Source organism: Trematomus bernacchii, unplaced genomic scaffold (genome assembly GCF_902827165.1).
Source record: "Trematomus bernacchii unplaced genomic scaffold, fTreBer1.1, whole genome shotgun sequence".
In the NCBI taxonomy this organism is placed as follows: Eukaryota; Metazoa; Chordata; class Actinopteri; order Perciformes; family Nototheniidae; genus Trematomus; species Trematomus bernacchii.
This window is the reverse complement of record NW_022987828.1, coordinates 8,856,136-8,878,610: the sequence shown is the minus strand read 5'-3', so window position 1 is coordinate 8,878,610 and position 22,475 is coordinate 8,856,136. Positions and strand designations below refer to the sequence as shown.

The 22,475-nt window shown below is 43.3% G+C and overlaps 1 protein-coding gene across 1 annotated transcript in view; it reads right to left on the bottom strand.

Moving 5' to 3' along the window:
- Positions 1-22,475, bottom strand: part of zmiz1a (zinc finger, MIZ-type containing 1a) — a 98,259-nt gene that overhangs the window by 61,874 nt on the left and 13,910 nt on the right. The window contains 2 exon segments of the mRNA XM_034152074.1: positions 1,210-1,327; positions 11,623-11,740. The gene's annotated coding sequence lies outside the window, so the exon portion shown is untranslated.

Below are 22,475 nucleotides of genomic sequence, written 5' to 3'. Positions count from 1 at the left end.
CACTGTTTTGAGGTTGAGTCAGAAGGGTCAGAGAAAGATATGATGAAAGCCAGCCAACTAAAACTAATACATGCAGGGCCAGAAGCAAAAGGAATATGGTTTATTGTGATTTGGGTGAGCACAGCCTTTAAAAGCATTTTAGGAATTTATTGTCCTAAATACCAAAAATGGCTTACAAAAACAACCCTTTTATTATAATGCAGACATGCTTTTGCAAACAGTGAATTCACAAACACAGAATATTTCACATTCAGTCATTTGTAAGCGCTTGTGTCAGGGAAGGTCATCTTTTAGCAGTCAATCAATGACACTCACATATACTGAAACACATTCACCTACAGGACCTGCTGTGGGTTTTCCTATTCAATTGCACCTGGTAATTGATATGCCGCTGTGTCTTTAGTTGACTGAGTAGCTCTTACGCACAATAACTAATGTAGGTATTATTTCCCACTCATACAAACGCTACATCATGGTGCTAAATGAGCTGCAGTGAATGAAATCAAAGAAGCACACATAATTTACTGATGCCTGGTAATGAAACATGAGGCCGGTGTGGTGTGTTTTCTCACTCTCACTGAGAGGAAATACGTCTGCTGAGAGCTACCCCCGGCTTGCAAATCTCTGTCACACCGTCTCACGACACAGGCAGAATTATCAGAGAAAAACAAATGGAGGCATTGATTCACTAGTTGTTTATTTACAGCCCTCTCCGGAGAAGACATCAATTCCCCTGTTGAGGCTTTGTTTCCCCATCATACGACACAACGGGATGCATGAGAAGAAGGGTTAGCAGGCCACACACACACACACAGAAATACACATACGCATGTAAGCACACATGCACATACACACACAAACGTCTTACATCTGGATTAATCTCCAATGGGCATCATCACAGATGCCATTAAACGTAGCAGAAGGCGAGAATCATGCAGGAAAGAGGCTGCCATCTGAATAATTTATTCAGAGGCTCATCTTGTCTCACACCAGGGGGATTTCTGCTTTCAATTTACACTGTTCTCCTCCCTATATTCAAATCAAGGAGCAGATTTGTTGTGATTGGCACACGGAAGGTCAACGTTAGCAAGCTAGCGTCGACGCCGTCCTCAGTGGGCTGGTATGCTGGTCTATTAGCACACTAGGGTAGTGTGTGTGTGTGTGTACGTGTGTGTGTACGTGTGTGTGTGTGTGGCAGTCTTTGTTTACCTCAGTGTGTGCTGGGTGACACTGGAGAATAGGCCCGTGGAGCGCAGAGACGGCAGTGTGTGTCTGAGCTTATTAGGCTGCGTTCCAAGGACACAGGAGGCTCCAGACATTACACTGGCTAGGGAAAAAACACTATTACTAATCATAGCAGGAAGATGTTAGGGCTGCAGACACAGAGCAAGGGATGGGGGGGGCAAAACGTACAAGAGAGGGAAGGGAGAAGAAGAGAAAGAGGAGGAGTAGGGGATGACAAAGGGGAAGCGGAAAAGTGGAGGGGAAGAGTGAGAGCGCAGGATGAAGTCATGGCTCTCATGCATGTCCTCATTCTGTGTGTCACACTGGGACTGAGAAAAGGCCGAAGAATGTTTCAATAAGGCACAGGTCATCTGTGACAGGAGGAGCTGCTATTAGCCAACGGCACACAGAGCGACTGACAAGCAAAGGGAAGAAAAACTCTCCCTCGGAGTGACAAACTGTATATCTGTTTGAGATTTGCAGCATCGGAGGCACAACAAAGGATCTGTTTTGTTGTTTCGTGCTGTTGTTTGTACGATTCCTTGGGGAACGGATCCGTCTATTTCACTTTACACTCGACGTAGGCGGCGTTCATGTAACAGAGACGGAACATTTCCAGACTTGAGCGCTGTGTTTGTCTAAAGACTCTGTTCGAGAGCTTCTCATTCTCTGAAATGCAAACTTTCAAAAGAGCGGGTTAAGAGGTTGCTCAGGGGGGATTGTGTTAACCAAGCAAAATGCCCTTTGTCATCTCCCGTAGTAAATTGGTATGTGCTAGCTAACTGATGACAGCACTTGGCTGTTTCTGCCGTTACAGGCATGAATGGCCCTGTAGTAGCCGGGCACAGTGCAGCGGTTCAACAAGGCCTCTTTAACCAGCTGAATGACAGGCGAGCAGACGGGCGGCGAGCCAACCACAGACATTCAGCTCCGACTGCTGTAATGATGCCAATTCAGCCAGACTCCAGCAGCCACGTGATGCAGGCAGAGAAAAGAGTGGGAGAGTCAAGTTTGAATCCATGAGCGCATCAACAGTTAGGTCACTCCACCTCCATATGTCTCCAATTGTTGGCCATTGTCTGGCAGTCCCCTCTTATGTTTACTCTTTAAACATTTGGGGTTGTTTCTTTGTTACCGTGGGGAGTGGATGAATGTGTGGCTTGTTGCCTTGTTAAACTTTAAAATGTCAAGTGTCCACAGCCCCCGAGCGATACGTCAGGAGAACTTTGCACCCTGCGCCTGGTGGAAATCTCCGTGCAAAACTGAGGGGAAACTCGGCACCAGTATGACACAGCATGGAGGAATGCACCAGCGGATGTGGCTCTCTGCCTCTCTTTCTCCTTCTCAGTCAACCCCTGTCTCCTCCTCCTCCTCCCCCTCCCGCTATGGGCAGGTCCATATGCACCCAGTAATTATCAAGGTTATTTTCTCCAGAGAGCCAAATCCCTGTTTATGGGCATGAGCGTGTGTCACAGGGCCCTGGCTAACAACCCACAGGACGCTGACTCTGTACACAACCCCAGAAGAAAATCTCAGCTTTAGCAACACTGTGGTTTTCAGACCCTGCAGTTTCTTTTGCTCACATTTCAGTTGAAAAAGAAAAACATTTGTGATTTTTTCGGTAGCAGTTTCATGACCTCAAGTGAGACAGCAAAAATGTTGCGTGTGAGCCTCGACCTCAGCTCTTGCCAAAAACCTAGGAGTTATTTCTGGAAACCAGCAACTTAACAGATTGTATCCGGCAGCAAGAGAAAAATGAACCCAAAAAAAAAGCAGTATGACATGAAAGTGGCATATTTCAATCAGTTATTAATGTATTGTAGGCTTCAGTATTGTCATTTGGTTAAGATGTGAAACAAATATTTGGGAAAGAACGTTTTTTTTATGATTGTTTCAGTCCCTTCCATGAGCCAGACACCCTGGAGAGGTTGTGACCTGGACTACAGCACACATTTCCTTTTGGCAAATTGCTACAGAGGAAGTGAAGCCTGTGAAAGGCCAGTTGTTAACAAGCCCTGTAAAAAAACACTAACAAATCAAACAAGCTAGGTATTATGTCAGTTAATTAGAGGCAAACAAGAGTCAACGTTGTCTTTTCAACGGGTTACAGAGTAGGCTTGTTCTCGTGCTACAGTAGGCTCGTCTGCAAACAACAGCCTGGAGCAACCTGAATTGCAAGCTCAAAAGTAAATTTGCATGTAACTAACTGTTATCCAGGGTTAGCAGTGCACACACACACACTCAAACACAAACCGAAATCGGCTGCTCCCTTCACAAAAGCTGCTTCCTCTCCGTTTCATCACGCAGGCCAGGCTTTGTTAGTGTGCGGAAATGCCTCCAGAGGGAATGAAAATACTGGCAAGTCCCTGCAGCTCTTTCTGGAGAGAGACGCGGGGGGAAAGAGACCTGCAGCTGCAAGATCACACACACACACGCAACCGCACACACGTATGCCAAGTGCCCATGTAGGTTGAGGGCTCAGGTTACGTACAGAGATAACCGTGTTAACCTAAAGAACATAAACACCGGTGTGTGGTTACAGGGCTGTCAGGGCACCGGAGGAGCCAGAGGAAGCTAACACAATCTAAAGTTGGACTTATGTTGTCGAGGCTGCCGCAAAATTATAGGCAACGTCACTTTGAAAGCCCATACCACTGCTCAAATCTGGGATTTTCCAGCCTGGGAATTACATTTGAGGAATTAGGTGACCCTGCTTCCTAGATTCATTAAGTCATACAAGGATCTTGTTGAGAGATCCAACAAACGGTTCAAGAAAGGTCAAGAGAAGTTGAGATATCTGAGAAACTTTGAATCAGAAGTGATACTTTAACTGTGACACCTTGCTACCTTTCAGGGTTGCACAAATTCCAACCTTTGGCAATTCCCCAGTTCTACTAAGCCGAATGAAAAGCAGAAAAAACGGAGAAAAAACCTGGAGAGTGAAAACAAGTCACAGTTTCGGGCATAATTCCCATTGTGGGTCCAAACCCTTATCCTTCATTATAACCACTGAGCTATTGTTCAGCCCTGTACCTCACTAAGGATTTTACATTTTCTTAGTATTCCATTACCTCACTCCACACCATCTTGGTTGGCGAAAAACACGTGTTAGTAATCAAACGACAGCCCTCCAACAACAGATGATTGCAATCAAACAGTCGATGGCCAGCACTTAGGGCAAAAATACGGCATATTAGTAAGAAACAGAAACCCATGGTTTGTGAGGAATAAATGATGTTTTCAGCAGATTGGTCTATTGTTCCAGTAATAAAACTGCAGGCACTGAGATCATCCATGTGCTTCATGTCAATTATTTCCCTTTAGTGTGTTAAACGATAGAAGCCATTACTCGTATTAAGAGAAAAGTAAGAGGGCAAACAGTTGTCATTGGTATTTGTTATTTTGTTCTACAAATTCACAGCTTGTATTGTTCAACATCAAATATCTTTAATATACACTGAACTGACTAGCCAGGGTATTTCTTAGAACTACTTGGAGATAGAAAATGCTGCACACAGTGAATGTCAGCTCTGTCTCACTTTGCCACCCACACTCACATTCAGTTGACCCAGGATATGTAAAAACAGCCTGCTATTTTTATTTAATATTTCATGTAAATTGTACCTCCTACACAAAACTGACTGACGAGCATATCTTTTCATTACAGCTGCTGCAAGTTTTCAGAAATGATAAAGTCGGCTAACACTGTGTATGCTACGTCTACATTCTGGTACTTTGTCATCAACTCCACTGAAAGGGTCTTTACAGCAGATCGTAATAGGGTTAAGGAAATACGAACCTTTAACTGGTAAACTAAATATCTTTTAGTGGTCATTTAAAACCATTTATGTGTGCTTATTCGGACCTTGAGCAGATCGTCACAGATGTTCGCTACCACAGCAATCCTTGAACTCATGTTACAAGTTTTATTTTAGATTAAATAGATCTTAACTAGTTCCAGAGATTACTGTATACACTGATAATGAGTTATACTGTAAGGTACCGTGGATTGAAGTATATTAATCTGTATCAGGAGGTACATTCAATGATCAGATCATTTGTGTTTGCACTTGCAGCAGGCAGGTCTTTTCCCGATAAAAAGCTGATTTCAAATGTTAACACTTGTTAAGACCTTCAAACAAAGTTTGAAAGTTAGGTTGAACTATGCCGGCAGCTGTATGAGTATCTATGTGCTATGAAAGTAAAAGATAAGCTGTGCCACACAAGATTGTTTCCAAAGTTGTGTTTTGTTGACAGTGGAAAGGTGACTTTTGCTCTGCCCAAACAACGGACTGAAACACTGTCTTACCAGGGCGATATCAGGGGAAGGCAGATTTGAGATGTACTGACAGTCGAGGAGCTTTCAAGACAGCTGCTCGAGTTTCTCTCTGTCACTCTCTCTCTCTGACACACACACGCAAACACACACTCCGCTCCCTCTCTCCTTTTTAGCCAGTGACAGCAGGCACCCAGCGATGACATGAGGAGTGTCTCTGGCAGCCAGTAAGGCAGCACTAAACAGACAGAAATATCTGCTCTGACAGACGGACAGACCGTCACCCACTACAACATGCATGCAGCTGTCAGAGAGCTTACCACTCCTCTTCCCGAGCCTCTGGTTTGATTTTCCTTTATGCAATGCTCTCAACTCTGAACAGTGTTTCCCTCATATTTGATTTCTTACAGCTATCAAATACTGCATTGAAAAGCTACAACTACATTTAGGTGCTTGGTTGTGCTTGGCGTGTGTCCAGAGAGGAGGAGGTTCAGCTTTTATTTAAGGCCAACTGTTGAGCCCACAGCCATCCTGCACTTGATCAGCGTTGGCCTACACAGGTTCAGCTCTTTGCCCCTTTCATTTAGTTGTTCTTTCTTTCTTCCACACAAGAATTTGCTCTCCCTCTCTCTGTCTTTTAGCTCTCTCCTTCTCAGCCTACAGCCGTTCTCAATTAGGAGGGTCAGGGAGCGGAGCGGAGAATAACTCAGGCTCTGGTATCTGGAGCTGGAAGGACCGAAAGATCAGCAGCAACGAGAAACCACCGCTACAACTCGCCGTGGCAAAATCTGGGCTGTGTCTTTTCATGTGTGTGTGTGTGTGTGCATGTTGCATAAATCTGCCCCGTGTCAACAGGTTGTCAGTGACCTCTGACCTCTATGTTTAAACAGACGATGAATATGACAAATCAGCTAATGCTCCCCATTCCTGCAGCAAATCTTTTTGGTGTTCAATTTAAAGATGCTATGGTCAAATCCCTCGCACACATCATTGCTTCATGTGGGGAGCTACTTTAATTGCTTTGTTTCAATGGTCCCTTCTGAATGGGAGAGGAGCTTGGGGCTGCAGTTTACAAGTCACATCTGCAGGTGTTGCATTTCAAACTGAGAAACTCAAGCTGTGAGAAGGAACACACACTCACACACAGATAATATACAAAACAGACTGTCTCTTCCTCTCGTACACACACACACACACACACACTGCAGGTGCACAACACATCTGAGCAAGGTGGAATTAAAAATCTCCTAACATCTGGGACTCCATCAAATGTTATGTGAGACAATGCAAATATATGACAAAACAAAGCTGAGGTATATTGAGCAGAGTACTTGAAGGAAAGAATGGGGCTCCTTGAATGTGGCTGATGCTTCCCAGTAGGCATTACACACTAAAAGTCTGAAAGAGCCATAAATACCACTAACTTATGTGGCTTAGGGTCATGTAGGTGTTAGATAACCACTCTGTGGCCTGTTTGTGAAAAACTACTTTACTTGGTTGCCACAAAGCTACATTTACACAGTGTCTCCCCCACAGACTCCTTCGAAAACAGCTCGTTCAAAACGATTTTCTCCCGTTCAGTTTGAAGAGAGCAGTGTCACTATGTGAATCAAATCTGTTTGTTATAGCTGAGAGTCAAGTAGTTTGGAGGATCTCTGGTAGCGTGTCTCCTTATTCACTGAGAGAAAGAGCAATCAGCTAAGCTTCAGATGGCATCCGACAGACTACCGATTCAATCTACGTTCTTCAAACATCCCTATTGTAATGTTCCCACACACTGCCATGCATGCCGCATTGCACACATTTCTGATAATCTATGCAAATAGGACACAGATGGACGAGTATGTATCTAATTGAGAAACATATGTGGCACACTTTTAAAAGATAATCATTCTTACATCTCCCTTTGCTTTGTGTTCTCATCCCATTCCTGTCATCCTCCATTCATTCACCAAGAGTTACGTGTGAGTGCGATGCTGGCGTCTTGCCACACCATTTGTGAAATTATTCAAATGAGGACACCATGTTTCTTTTGTTTACCGGCTTGAATGGCAACACGGAAACAAGGTTGGAGTATTCATAACCGCCATTTCTCACACTCACTCTACAACTACCACCTCCCTCTCTCTCTCTCTCTGCCTCTCTGCCTCTCTCTGTGAATGCTGCCGCGGCATTGGAGGAACGTCGCCGGCATTATGAGAAGCCATTAATGAGTGTGTGGCGTGCCGTGTTGTGATGCGTGGCATATTACAGCCATTCATCAGGGTCGGGAGACACTTGACAGGCGGACAGCCAACAGGTTGTGTAATCATATAACACAGCCATGTCAGGCCTGCCACGGCTCCGTGTCCCATTCAGGCCTCTAATGTTGTTTTCCTCTGGGTAATTGACGACGGCAGACAGAGAGACCCAGTGATGGATAACATTATGGACCGAGTGGTGCAAAAAAAGATGGCGGCCTACTGATGTCATTTCAGATTACATCAACATTGGGAGATAATTACAGGAAAATGCAGGTTTATTGCAACTTGGGTGTTATTATTGTAGGCTTGGCCAACATTTCTATTGGTTATGATAGCCCTAAGTGATTGCTGAGATGTGGGAACATGATGAAATCACTAAGTCAGATGAGGCAGTGAAACAGAAATATTAGTAAATAATCTGTCACTGCAGACAAAGTTGAACCAGGCAGTTCAGGTAATGATTTATCCTTTACACCTCTGTTCTCACTTTCAAAAGTTAGGTCAGCCTGGGTGTTTGTTTACAACCTCTATGATGGATAAGGCGCTCCTGTTTCTTGCCACATCTCACTTAGATACCAGCAGTAACTTGAATTTCTTACATATTTGTACCTTCTAGTATAGGAAATACTGTTGCCATATAGCAAAATAAAAGACACAAAGGGAAAAAACAAGAAAACTAAGTCAGGGTAACTAGTCTTGATGTGTCCTGATCTACTTTGTTGCACACTAATTAAAAGTGAGTATATTATTATTGTGTCAAAGGAACAAAAGTGATCTAAATCTATGAAAAAAAACCTTTAAATAAGACATAAATCTAAGTTATTGCATTAATTATGTCTAAACATGTCGGAGTACAAGTGTTACGCTGGTAATTATAGTGTAGCAGGAATGCCATCTGACGCTGCGGAATGTGTTGCAAATATTCGCGCTCCTCTTAACAACGCAACAGTCAGCTGCATCAGAGAAGTAGATGTGGCCCTGAGGCTGTGTTAGACGTTGTTAAGGATAGCAAGTATCCTCACACAACCTGTTCTGCTCTGTCCCTGAGCTGGAAAAGAGAAGACAATGTTCTCTCTCATCCTCCCACACTCACCACTTTATACCTCTGCTTGTTTGTGAAATGCCTCTTGCAGCTCACAATCCAAAAAAGGCCAGCTTGTGCATGTGAAGAAGACATAAGACGATAACCACAATGAATATCAGTAGCAAGGATAAAAATACACCTTCCTGTCTTTTGAATTACATCACAGTCTCCTAAGCTGAAGCACCCGAAGGTGAGACTTCTAAGAGAATAAGAGTCTTGATTAGACCCATGCTGTCTCTTATTCTCTCTTGCTTTTATGTCTCACCCAACATACGGTGTGTCGAGTTACACAGAAAGACAGTCACGGAAAGTCTACTGCCCTCTTTCCGTCACATGGACAAGTTTACCTCAGAGAAACTAAAAATCAGGAGAAGAAAAGAGATTGAAAAGATGAACAATGAAAAAAGGAAGAGGGTGCACAGGCCACAAAATTGAGGGGAAAAACAGTCAAGAATTAAAAAAAAGAAGACTGGGAATGGGATGATAATTCCCTTGGAGTGAGTCACATCCATGGGGCTATCTAGGAATGCCATGTGGCACAAGGTGCAGACAACACACCAAAAGAGCCTCAAACTCAGACTACGTCACTCATTTGTAATGCTTTTTACATTAGCTAATGATATGGAATTGAACTGCTAAATTCAATATGAGTGGCAAGAGAGTTGATTAGAGGCACCATGGTGTGGTTGTCTTAATCTTAGTGGTCCTCAGTATTTTAACACGGCTGGTAATTTACAATGCATCTACTCCGGAGAACATATTTTTCAGTTTTTGGGTGTAAAAATGTTCAGCTGTTTAAACCTACATTGTTTTTCAAATGTAGTTTGGCATCGGATTTCACAAATTGATTGCACCCCTACAGCACTAGACATATTTTTTAACATGGTCAGGTCTCCTAATGCAAGGTTGCAAATTAATAATATTCCCTGCAGTGAAAGCTTTTTTTAATTATGTTATTCCCTTTTTATACAGAGCGACATTTGGAGGGCTCTTGTTACTGATTAGTACCCAAAAGTGTAGTTACAAATCTGAGGAGGTGCAACAGCTAGACTCTATAACCAAGTCGTAACCCTTTAACACAGGACTATAAATTTCACCTTCAGTGTGGACACGACACACTGAAGGAATCCACCCAACTATTACACCCTCAGACAAACACACACACACACACACGAGTACTCACACACAACCCTTCCTCTCTACTCACTCTGAACTCCATTGCCTCACAACAGCCACAGTGTTCAGTGTCAACAGTGGTCACACTATGTGGTGCTAACATTAAAAATGCATCCAATTAAAGCTGCAGGGAAAAATACTCCTCTGTAAACTGCAACAGTCTGTAACATGTTTGCAGCGATGATAGGCTTTCTAAACAGATCAATTCAGAGGAGCTCTGCATTACTCATCCTGGCTGGCTGTCTAGCCAAATTCTGCCTCAATTGCACAGTTGTTTGATCAACTGTTGTATGTGTTAAGCGAGAGAAGGAGAAAAAAAAGAACAGATAAAACAGAGTCCATGGATACCAGGCGAGCTGAATACAGTGAGACAGCAGCAGAGAAACGCAGCAAAACTTGTCTTCCCATACTTTCATGTGTCTACAGTTGTGCGCTGTCACATTCTGCAGCTCTGTTCTGTCGGCTGGTAGCGTTTTCTCTTTATTTCACTGTGCATTACTTGTCACATTGCCGATGGGCGGCGCGTGTGTATGCGTGTTAAACCTGTCGCTTTCTGTGCTCTGACGTCCGTGTGCTTATCGCTTTGGCTGAACCCTGCTAGTTGTGCAGTACAGTATCGTTGTCTGTCTGTCCGTCACATACGTGCGCATGTGTTTGTGTGCGAGGCAGATGTTCCCCGGGCGGTGCCATTGCTCAGTGTTCACACACACCGCACTAAGGAAGATTAACCAGCACTTTATTTATTTATTTGCTTCCTGGATCTGCCCCCACTCGCCCTGCAAACCAGCCCCCAATCCTCCTTAATCCATGGTGGCAAAGAATCCAGGAGGAAAGGCAAAACTGCACAACTGGAGCTGCAGAGTTTCTTCACCACTCTGAAGCTACTTTAAAAAGTGACAAACTTTTCTGGTTCAGGGCCATGAGAAAAATTTGAATTGCAAGTGCACTAGACGTTTGGATTGGAACTAGAATAAAGCTTTCAATTTAAACAATTGGGATAATAAAGTGCTTATATTCAGTTAAAAAAATAATTACATTACTATTTTATGCAACCTAACTCTACAAAAAGAAAAGAAAAGCCTGAGAGAAAGCAGCCTATAGTTAATGTAGGATTGAGACTGGGTTAGAAAATGACTTTGCATGATTCTTTGAGGAGAAACTCATTTGTACAGATCTGTCTGTTAAATCATCTTATAGATTAATCAAAAATAATCAAAGAAAGCTGCAATGCATTTTTGCCCTATTCTCCAGTCCCACATCTCCCCATTGTAAAAAAAAAAATATGGAAAAAATAAATGTCTTGAATTATAGCCCCATGGTTTTGTTCTATTCTCCAAGTACTGCCACTGGCCACAGGCTTCTCAACGGGGACTGGCTGGGTTTTTTAGATGGAGCCAAACAGTATCCTGCACAGCTCCTCGTAAACAGCAGCTGCAGACTGCTCAGTTCCCAGTTCCTCCCCGGCCGCCAGCCCAGGAGGGTCCAATCAAATCCAGCCACATTACTCCCTCACTTTGCCTTTGCGTGCCAAGTCTGCTCCGGATCGCGAAAAAAAAGAAGCCAAGAGAGCGTGCAAAATCACCAAGCTTTGGATTTAAAATAAATAATCCTCTTTTTACCTGTGTGTGAACTTTGACCTTGGTTGTACTGCAGCTGAGGTGGCCTCCCCCTCCCCCACCCCGCCCTTCATGTATTCCTCAAGCACGGTCCTCTTCTGACCCCTCCTTAAGCGGTGATCTGAGGGGAGGGAAGACATAAGAAAAAAGGCTGTTAAATGTCTTTTAATGGAGTGCCAGGGAGAACCTGGTTTAGACAGAGGACAAATGGATCACAGAGAAATACACCCTGGTGTTGAAAAATGTATGCAGGACGCCAAGAGGGAGTTTGCTATACTGCCCCATTTACTCTACCTCCTAACCCTGCCGGAGAGCCAATGAACCAATGAACGACTGCACCACCTATCACAGTGCCGTGTCTGTATACTGCAGCAGTCCTGTATATCCCCCCCCCCCCAACGCGACCCCACCCCCCACTGCACAGGAACAATGTCCTTCCTAAAGGTTATCAGCAGCCCTGGCGCTTGGTCAGCTCTCATCCTGAGTCCATTACACACACAGCGGCTGGATTCACTGCCTTAATACACCTCTCTTAGTCTCTCCTCACTGCTCCGCTGCACCCTTTACAGGCTGATACAAATCCAGCATGGGCCCGCGACACACATACACAGGTTTCGGGATTAGCCTGCCAGCACAAAGCCACACTGTGTCTGTAGACATCTGCCATGCACTTCAATTCGATTGGTGTGAGTTTTTGTTTACGAAAACGGTGATGAAATACCATATTAGCCTGCATATTACACAACCCTGAATGTCAAACTAATCCCTCCCCCTTCGCCCCCCCCACCCCTTTGCAAGACTTGTTTAGCTGTGCTTGTGCCATTATCGGGTCAACAATTCAATTTGTCAAATACTTTATGACAAAACTCCTAGAAATAAAAACAACCCTAACCCTAACCCTAGCATTACAATCAATATCAGCTTTAGGCTTACTTTGTGTTTGGCGATAATAAAATAAAATAGTTGTTTGGATTGGCATGCCAACAAGCTTAACTGAGATGGTGAACCACGTCAGTATCAGAACGTTATCACCATCACTGTGTCACATGTTAGCAAGCTGATGTTAGCGTTTAGCTTAAAGCCCCTGCTGTGCCAAAGCAGCTTGGCTGTACAGTAGGAGATGCTATTATATTTTTACGCGTGGATGTAGACTCTATTTAGGCTAAAAACATTTACATTATTACATTTCAACACTCTTTGATTTATTGTCATATTTAGAAATACACTTTATCTTCATAATGGATCATAAAACAAAAGTACTCACACATTGCTGCCCTGACCCCAAGAAGCCAAAGAGTCAATAATGCTAATACAATAAAACACATTTAGCTAACATCCATAGTAGAACTAGAGGAAACAAATGACTATATGTTTGAATGTATACAGGTCAGCATTTTTTTAAGTGCTTCTGGGCTTAGCAGCTCTTATCCTTTATTTTTTGCATTTAAGAAGTGGCTATGTTTTTAATTCCTTATGATACAAAGGCTACAAACAGCCTATTTGTATAATAGGCTGTTTGTAGCCTTTGTACTGTATGTAGCACTCTCTTAAAGCAACAGGCACAATCACACAATCAAACTAACACAAAAGACACAACCCTGTTGAGGGAAAAGTAAGGGTTTTAATTTTCTTAACCTTACTTCTGATGGAAAACAGAATCAGAGACTAACATTTTTTGTTTTTAACTTAAATTCTTCTGAAAAAAAAGTTTTAAAAAAAGTCCCCTAGAAAGAAATACCATTCTCTTTTCTATTGTTTTATCACTTGCAATCTCTAGCACTGGTGCAAACAAGCTTCCTCTGCTTCAGGCTGCCCTCAAGGCCATTCTCCAAGTGGTACAGTATAGCTTGGTATTTCTAGTCAGATTTAAAGACATTTTGGCCAGTTGGACACATCCATATACAATGACAAATATATGGGAAAGTAGAAGAGATTTAATAATCAGTAATGCTGGAAGAATCAACAAACAAACAAACGATATAGTTAGTTGTTTTAGTGTAGCTTTGTCTGTCTACACACCATGTGTACAGTGCATGATTTAAAACACAAATCAGGGTAATAGTATACCACACTAAGTAGATTTCCACATGGCAGGAGTTTAATGAAGTTAGGATCAAATTAAAGTGTTCACAAGTGATATCTGAAATAAATGCACATGAACTAAAATATGAAAGTTTACAAAAAGTGAAGAAAAAAAAGTCTTCTCATCTCAAGTCTAAATCTTAAACACACTATTGATATTTTGAACTGTTCATGGATGGTTTGAATAGGAGGGGCGTTTGGAGGGAATGGGGCCCCTCATACATCTTAACACCTGCTTGTTCATTTAATCCATGAGAAGAAGGGAGCATACTGAAAAACATACTGTGGGAAGAGGGGGTTGATTTTGGACTCGGGCCAAAAAGAAGAGGACAGGGTGGAGAAAAAACCCATAAATACGCGGGGAGGCGAGCAGGTGTCGCAGACAAATGTGATTTACAGGGTCTGTGTCCCGTACTGTGCTGACAGGTAAGCCTATTAGGTTGATATTACCCAGCTATAACACGCACCGATAGACCCTCTTAAAAACGCCTGTGCAGTGAGTGTGTTGAGGTTATGGATTTAAAAAGATTATAATATCACATTGTTAAGTTGGCCATAAATTGGTCAAATCAATGTTATTATTATATAATCAAATTGTTTTTTAATTAGTTGTATCAATTACATTTGTTTTCATCATTGAGCAACCATACAAGGGATGTCTAGCTGGCTTAATGTCAGTAAAACAACAACATGGTGTGTCACAGCAGAGGACAGAGTACTAGTTTAAGAGGAAATCTAGGCAAATCGTTTTTCATATACTCGGAAATTACATCAGGCTTCAAAGCCAAAGAGTGCGAGAGAGAGTTAAAAACTGAGCTGGCAGAGCATTTCTGCACATCGGAAACTGCCGGGGAGCAATCACTGAAGAATGCAAACGTTTATGCGAAACTAAATGCACTAGAACATCGAGCGGAGATCTGCAATCGAGTTTCACTTGTAATATTCACTGCATGAGAGACACGAGACTACAAGGAAATTGCTACCACTTGAGGAGCACACTACAGATGGTGTTGAGAGCAACACAGCACTAAGCAATGTGTTCCTTAATAATGTGGTGAATATTGCAGTGAAAAGCCGAGTGCTTCGTACTAGCTTTTGCAGACTCCTTTTTTTTCCTGTCAGAAGTGTGAACTCTTTCATCCCGGATATAAGAGGCTGCGGTAAAATCCTCAAAGAAACTAATCGTGTTAAATGAGGTTTGTGTCTGTATCCATGACTTTTGAGTGTGTGTTGGCAGTTGGGGGTTATAGGTGCTTCTGAGAGACTAAAAACTCCTGTCACCTTTGAATATAAACTCTGTGTCAACTCTCCACTCGACTCCATTTTCATAATTGTGCTTGGTATTACTCTCTTAACAGTTCAATCCTGGTAATCGTATCTGATGATGTGGCTGTTCATTGACTGAAACCAATTTTCTGCGCAAAGCCTTTAAAGTGGTTCAAATGCGGGAGATGACAAAGCCCAAGTTTTCCTGTTAAAAGCCCTTAACACCGCAACGTTTACTTTAGCTTCCTGAGGGCAATCCTAGTCTCAAACGGATGCTCAATTCATACAGACACTCACTCACACGAGCACATAGACAGACAGACACACACACACACACACACACACACCTTATCATCCAAGGCTGAGGAAGCAGAGGCGCTATAAAAGCCAACCTCATCTCCTTAAAACAGGCAGGGCTGTCCCTGGGCGTCTTAACACAACTCATCAACTGTTAAACCAGAGAGAGGCAGAGCAGTAAAAATCAATGCCCCCCAACACGGCAAACAGCAGTCAATGATGTTAGGTGGAAGAGGAAAGTGCTAGAATTTGCAGCAGCATCTGGAGAGGTAAGGAGAGGCAGGCAGGAGGGAGGAGAAAGTCTATGTTAAGCTAAAAGCGGTAAGCTAATATATGTAATTGATTACCTCTATGCAAATAGGAGGGCCAGAGAATGCAATTTAAAGCAGCAGAGTCTCTGAAATCGATTGGCACCGTGAGTGAGGGAAGTCATTTCCCTCTAGCCAAGATAAAACACTTTACTATGAGCTGTCAGATACTTATCAGGAGGAAATTAGCAGAGGAATACCATTTTCCCAAAACAAACAGGTCAAGTGTTTCTCATCTCTCTCTCCTGTACCATCTTCCGCTCTGATATCATCATCTGTTATTTCCTCCCGTTTAAAATGCCAACTGCGAGAAGGCAGGGGCCGCATTTCATTCAAACAGATCATTTGTAATAAAAAAAAAAACCCATGCAGGCGGGCCCCGGCAGGAGCAGGTTGTTGTTTGAAAACTGAGAAGATGAGGTCTACGTTTCGCCTCGGCTCCCGGGAGCAACCCCGGCGCCCGCACGTACACTCTGACGTAAGACTGTCCTGGATCTCAGAGCCAGATCTCACCAAAACAATATTTGCGTTTTTCGCCTGCAGTTTGTTCCTGGCTGAAAAGAGGGGAGGAAAAAAAAGAAAGAAAGAAAGAAAGAAAGAAAAAGAAAACACTCATGGAACAGAGCACAAAAGAGATGTGGAAGCAGGCAGCAGCCCACACAAGAGAGAGAGAGGAGGGTGGCTCGGCGTCAACATCAACACCGGTTCTGCAGTCATCGCTCAGCAGGTAATTATGATAACAACATGTTCCCTAGGCAGCTTCTCTCTGATTTAGTTTCCAAGCACTTACCCTTCCTAAAATCTCCTCCCGATAACATCTGATATGATTACAAAGTCAAGATCCCTTTCAAGGAGCGCCCACTTACGTGCCTCTAATTTGGTGCATAGTAACTCTCCCTCTTGTGACGGCTCAATGATGCTTTTCATCTTATTGCGTATGCTTGGTTAAGATGCTGCACCGTTCAGATTTCCATAACATTTCAGAAGATGCCATGACATAAATGAACCTCACCTTAGTCTCCCAACTGTTATTGAGCGCCCCACTGCCAGCTATTATTCTCGATTGTAAACACAGCATTGCCACATGGGGAATACATCATTTCATTGTGTGTGTGTGTTATCATCCAGTTTTAACAGTGGGAGGTTGGCCTTGAATGGAGTCAGCAGAGTTGACCCTGTGATTACCTCTGCGATGAGGCATTTTCCTTTGCTGTCATCACAGCCAACCCCTTAAACAGCCAGCGCTGCTCAACAACCTCAACAGCAACAAGGCTAGGCTGTTGACATACTGAAGACATTTAAGATAATCCCAGAGATGTCTCTGTGTTTTCCAAGATTACATCTTCAAAGGGGAAACGCGGCCGGCAGCCTCTACTTGAAAGGGAGAGAGATGCGGAGGGCTCTTGTTCTGAAGGAGGGGGCGGAATAGCTCAAGAATGCAATCATGGTTTTGGAGTGGAAGAAGGCCTGTCCTGGCTAGCTAAGCTGGCGGGTGGTGGAGAGGAGTGGAGAAAACACACCTGTTGGATGGGACAAAACAGAGCGAGGCAAAGAAAGGACTCTCACCTGTGTGACTGTACAAAGGAAATCACACAGTTCATCTCTGGCCCAGCCCTGCCTTTCATAGTGTGGTATTCTGTCAGGTTAAAGGATTAAATGGTCTGGTTCAGAGAGAAAACAACTCACTACACAGAACTACAATACATTACTTTGTAGAAAATGTTATTTGGAAAAGTTTTGTCCTCTATATGGCTGGGGAAAAGCACCGATACCAGTCTTAAAAGTAGTACTCTTAAAGTGATACATATACTACTTTAGTAATTCATTTGATACCTATTATGTGAAACAAAGCATTCAGTTGCGTAAAATTCAAACCGCCACTCCTCCCTATTCAAATGATAATACATTTTAGAAAGCGTCTAAATTATTAAGATATTTATTTATACCCCTCGTCTGACTTTACCACACACCACAAATGAATAGGTTTAAAATGCTGCAGTAATAGGCTAATCAGATTACATTTAAAAAAAGCTTGCAGTGAATAGCTGCCAGAAAATCTGTGCAAATAGACTTTTTGTTTAGATCTAGGTACAAACTAATTACATGCGGGTATCATTAGACTCACAAGGAGAGTATGTCTTGTGTTTTATCCAATGTCTAAAAAAAAAAAGGGTAACATTTGTTTCATTGAAGCTGATCTATATATGTTTCGATGCCACAGAAAACTGATCTTTCTGAAAGCTTAAAAATGTTAACTTATGTTGCAGTGTGATGAGCAAATGAAAAAGAATGGTCAGACCATATGGATAGCCAACATGATAAGGTCTCAAAATTGCTTTTAGGGCTCTCTGTGACATTAATTCTGCACATTATGTGATGTGTCAAATGGTGTTGCAGGCCAATACTAAATATTTTGCACACTTCTTTATGTATGTTTTTATTGTTCTTTTTATTGTACACTTTTACTACTACTACTAAGCTATTATGTGCTAGTGTAAAAAAAAAGCTTTTGAGAGATTTTAGGTCAAATCACATCAGTGTGGTCTTTGTCTTAAAGTCATCTTTTGAAAGATGTGACAAAGTGTGGTGCTTGCCAAGTAAAGATATCTTTGGAGTTTATTAACCCCAGAGGGAAAATCAGTCCTCTGCATGTGACCCATCCTGACTATTTAGGACTTAGGAGCTTCCTGTACTGTGGGTGCTATAACTCCAGTGATCATAACTTAACTGCCGCTTAGCCTCCAGGCAGTTCTCTCCCACAGTGATGCACTTTACATACTGCATCATCACAAAGCATTTTTAGATGCTTTGCATGACATCTGCGAGGAGCTGTGAGCTACTTTACATCTCCCAGCACAAAACAAGCATTAGAGATGCTAAATGAAATGTGTCAACAACAAATTGCTTAGGAAATATTAAATAAAAGCAAGAAATCATGACTCATATCTTCAACAAATGTCAGCGGTGACGTCCTCTGTGGCTGTGAGCGTCTCCAAATGACTCATGGAAGTGTTCACTAACGTGGCTCTGATGGACAGAGAAATCACTCGGCAGTATACTTTCCTTCCAGTGACCGGGATTATGAGAACATGAGTACTAATTATAGTACGGGTCTATTTTGACACGTAACACGGGGGAGAACTGTGAAGAACAGAGAAGTTATATGAACACTATTTAATCACTGTCTACCACAGCGAATAGCAGGCAAAACAAGTCTGTGTGCTTTTTTTCTGCTCAGTCCTCTGGCTGGGAGACATCATCAGTGAGTCAGCAACCAGAGCCCAGAGCGGGGATCAAAAAGTACCGAGTGAGGTCTGTCCATCATCAGCTGCACATACTGTACAGAATGAGAAGGCACCAACACCCATACAAAGAGGCAAACGTCACACAACCACCAGAAGGCTATTTTTGAGTGGTGCAAGAAGAGATGGAGGAAAACAAATATGTCATCAGCAGGAGGCTGGGTAGACGGATCAGCTGAATCATAATTGAGTCTCACAGAGAGGAACTTATTTTAAGCTGCTTACACAGCCAACCTGCGAGAGCGTTCCCCAAAAAGGCAAATATTTGTAAAAGCAGCTTGGCCAACGGCAGGCGGTTACGGCCTAAGTTCAGCACAGTGAATTCTCTGCTGCGAATATGTGCGTGTTCACGTGGGCGGCAAGCGCTTTATACCCTTATACCGTGATTTAAACCGCTTCCCCTTTGCCCCGTCTCCCATCATTGAAATGACTGGAGGCAGCAAGTTACCGTGCAGCAGTGTCAACGCAGCATTAGACCGAACACCAATGAACAGCAACGTAAATGTAGGCAGACAAAGCAGCATTAGGTACAGCATGGTTCCTCTGAGCGAGCTCTGCGGTGGGCCCCTCCTCCGTCCCTCCAGCCTCACTGGCCACGGTTGAAAAATTAATGCAGCAAACTGACAACACTTAGGGCCTCCCTCTCCCTCCTTCTCCTTCTCCTTCTCTTTCTCTCTCTCTCTTCCCTCTTCATGTACCAAACAGGATCAATTACCAAAGCAGGGCTCCACTCAGTAGCGCTAAAGAAACAAGAGGCACTCTCCATCATAGCTGTGTGTGTGTGTGTGTGTGTGTGCACGTACAAGTGTGTGTGTGCGGGGTTCGGGCAGGCTTATGATGAGCAGAAAGAGGAGGAGGAGGTGGTAATAGTCTGTTTGCTTCTCTCTAATGACAGCGGCAGAGTGGATTAGTGAGCCTCCTTACCCATCAGCATCACTCCTCCCAGTAAGTGACAGAGCATGTTAATAACCAGTTGTGGCCACTACCAGGAGGAAATAAAAGAGGGATGCAGGAAGGCTTATAAACCCAAAAAAAGGTCGAAATGTGCGTTATGCGAATCACAGCGTTTCGTCCGTTCGCCTTCATTTGTATGCAGGTGGAGATTTAGAGGAGTTCCATTTCTACAACATCAGCCAAGTTATTCAAATGCAGCACATCTGACTGGAGAGGATAACATAAAGAAAGGCATCAGCAGAAATGGCAGCAGGCAGTAATCCCCTGGCCGGGCCACTTGTGTTTGCCGCGCAGGCAGGCAGCGCTGTCAGTGGCGGCGCCCATACAGGCCTTATCAGTGGCAGCCATAGGCCTCCTCTAATAACCCTGCTGCTGCTGCTGCTGCTCCGCGGTGCAAGGACAAACAGGGAGATGGACAAACAGACAGACAGGTTTCACTTCCCACTTAAAGAAAGAGCCTGAGCACCAGGTATCAAGCCTGTCGCTACGTGTGTGTACTCTTAAGTGCATTTAGTCACTTTGTAGCGTGTAGTGTTCTGACAGCTTCTCGCAGGATGTCACTTTCATCTAAATGCACTCCAATGTTGACCGGCGGATCTATTAACCCCTCCACACACACACACACAGATTTCGCATTTATGATTGGTTGCCTTAACTCAGGCACGCAGTATGAGCACATCTGACTCCAGAATCATTATCACCATTCAAAAAAGGTCAAACGTGGCGCTTGCAGCCTCTTCTTTGTGATTTATGCCTTTGTGCTATTACCTCTGTTCGCATTAATCTCCATCTGTAAATCTAATCACACCGCCTCACCATCGAGATTCCTGGTGCTTTCAGGACAGGAGCCGTGGCCGATGGGAAACAGCTTATGTAAATACACGTCTGTTGACACAAGATGGGCAGCGCGCTGTTGCCCGCTATGACACCACGCGTCGATGATGGTACAGATAAAAACAGCCATCATTTTATTGTTGTTTCTTTTCATTTGCTGTCAGCGTTCATCGCTATCTTTAAATACCTTCATCTTGATATACATTCATATCACAAGGAGCGTTTTTTTTTTTCCAGCTCATCTTAAGAGACTGAGGTTGTTTTTACTGAAGGGAATGAATGCACACGCAGTGCTGCAGGACTCAATTCCTAGTCAATGAATAACTCAAATATTGACACCACTAAATGAGGGTGTCACTCAGATGACACAAAGAAAGAGCAGCATAGTCAAATGGAATCGCTTCTAGGCATGTTCTGCATTCATGTGAGCCAATAATCATTACCCCCAGAAAGGCTCCACAACCAATTGAAGCGTCATGAAAACATCTACTCTCGCGTGCCTTGAAGCAGCCTTGGAGCACTTTGAGCAGAGAGGCCAGACTCCACAAGCCGTATATAAAGACTTAATCAGGTCTCCGGTGTGGAAGTGCAGCAGGGCTTCATGAGAGAATTCCCTCTGCAAGGGCTGATGGGAACCTTGGCGATGACACAGAGAAGAAGCCTGCTGGCCTGTCAGCTCGTTTCGCTGCGGCTCAAATCAGCGCTCGGCAGCGGAGAACTTCCACTGAGACGCACTCGTACACTGACACGAATCTCCAGCATCACTTCAAACATCCACTCAGTCCCTCAACATCATACTCGACATGTGCCGTGTGTGTGAGACAGATTCTCAGCAGAAAGACGGGGTGAATCACTCCAACTATTAAATGAGATATTGTGGCGGTGGCACACAATCTTCTCAAGAAGAATGTAGAAGAGCAGCAACTATTTAGCATGAAGCTAGCTGCACCCTAGGCTGTGGGGAAGATTAACTGTCAAAGGGTATTTTAAGTTTATTTGGAGACTAATGTATACATCAATTTGTTGCAATCTTCTGTTCTGCGTCGGCCTGACCTATATCTAAACTATTTCTAAGCTATTTCCATTCTAACATTTTCATTTGATTAATAAAACATAAACCTAGGATAATATCAATGAGAATTGTAGACGTCTTGAAACACTTTCCTTTGATGAGAACAGATAACAAACAAGCTGATGCTAATTGTTGCAATCTGTTGCAAGAAGCAGCTTCAAAATGCACAACATACAAGCCCCGTATGAGGAGAGCTTTTACAGGAACCAATACAAAGCCCCATTTCCTTTGACAGATATAATCAACTCAAGATTTTAAGATGGTGACTGATATTTTATGTGCCACCAAAATGCAAGGAGAGAGCTTTTAATAATTGATGGTGCTGGAGCAGGGAGATTTTTTAACCGCTCTCCTCTTGTTATCAATCATTAATGGAGTTTCCATCAAAAACACTTCAACCCCTGAAGTATCAAATCTCTCTTGAAGGTGGAGGGCTCATACTCAAACATCCCACTTAATCAGAGGGCACACAATGTACTCTCCCTTTCTTTCATTTCCGCATGTGCAAATTAGGATAATAACAGCACAAATTGCTAAATTGTTCACAGCGCAAGTGTAAAAGTAGGCATTTTTAGCTAAGGTCTCCTTGTGAGTGATGAGGGTTAATGGGAAAATTCGAAATGTTTAAATCACATGGGGGGAAAACAGCTTGCAAAGCAGCATCTTTCCTTTCTTTCTCTGGTTGCTGTATATACACAGAATTGTTTAAATCTCTGTCTATCTGGCTCGCTCTACTCTGCA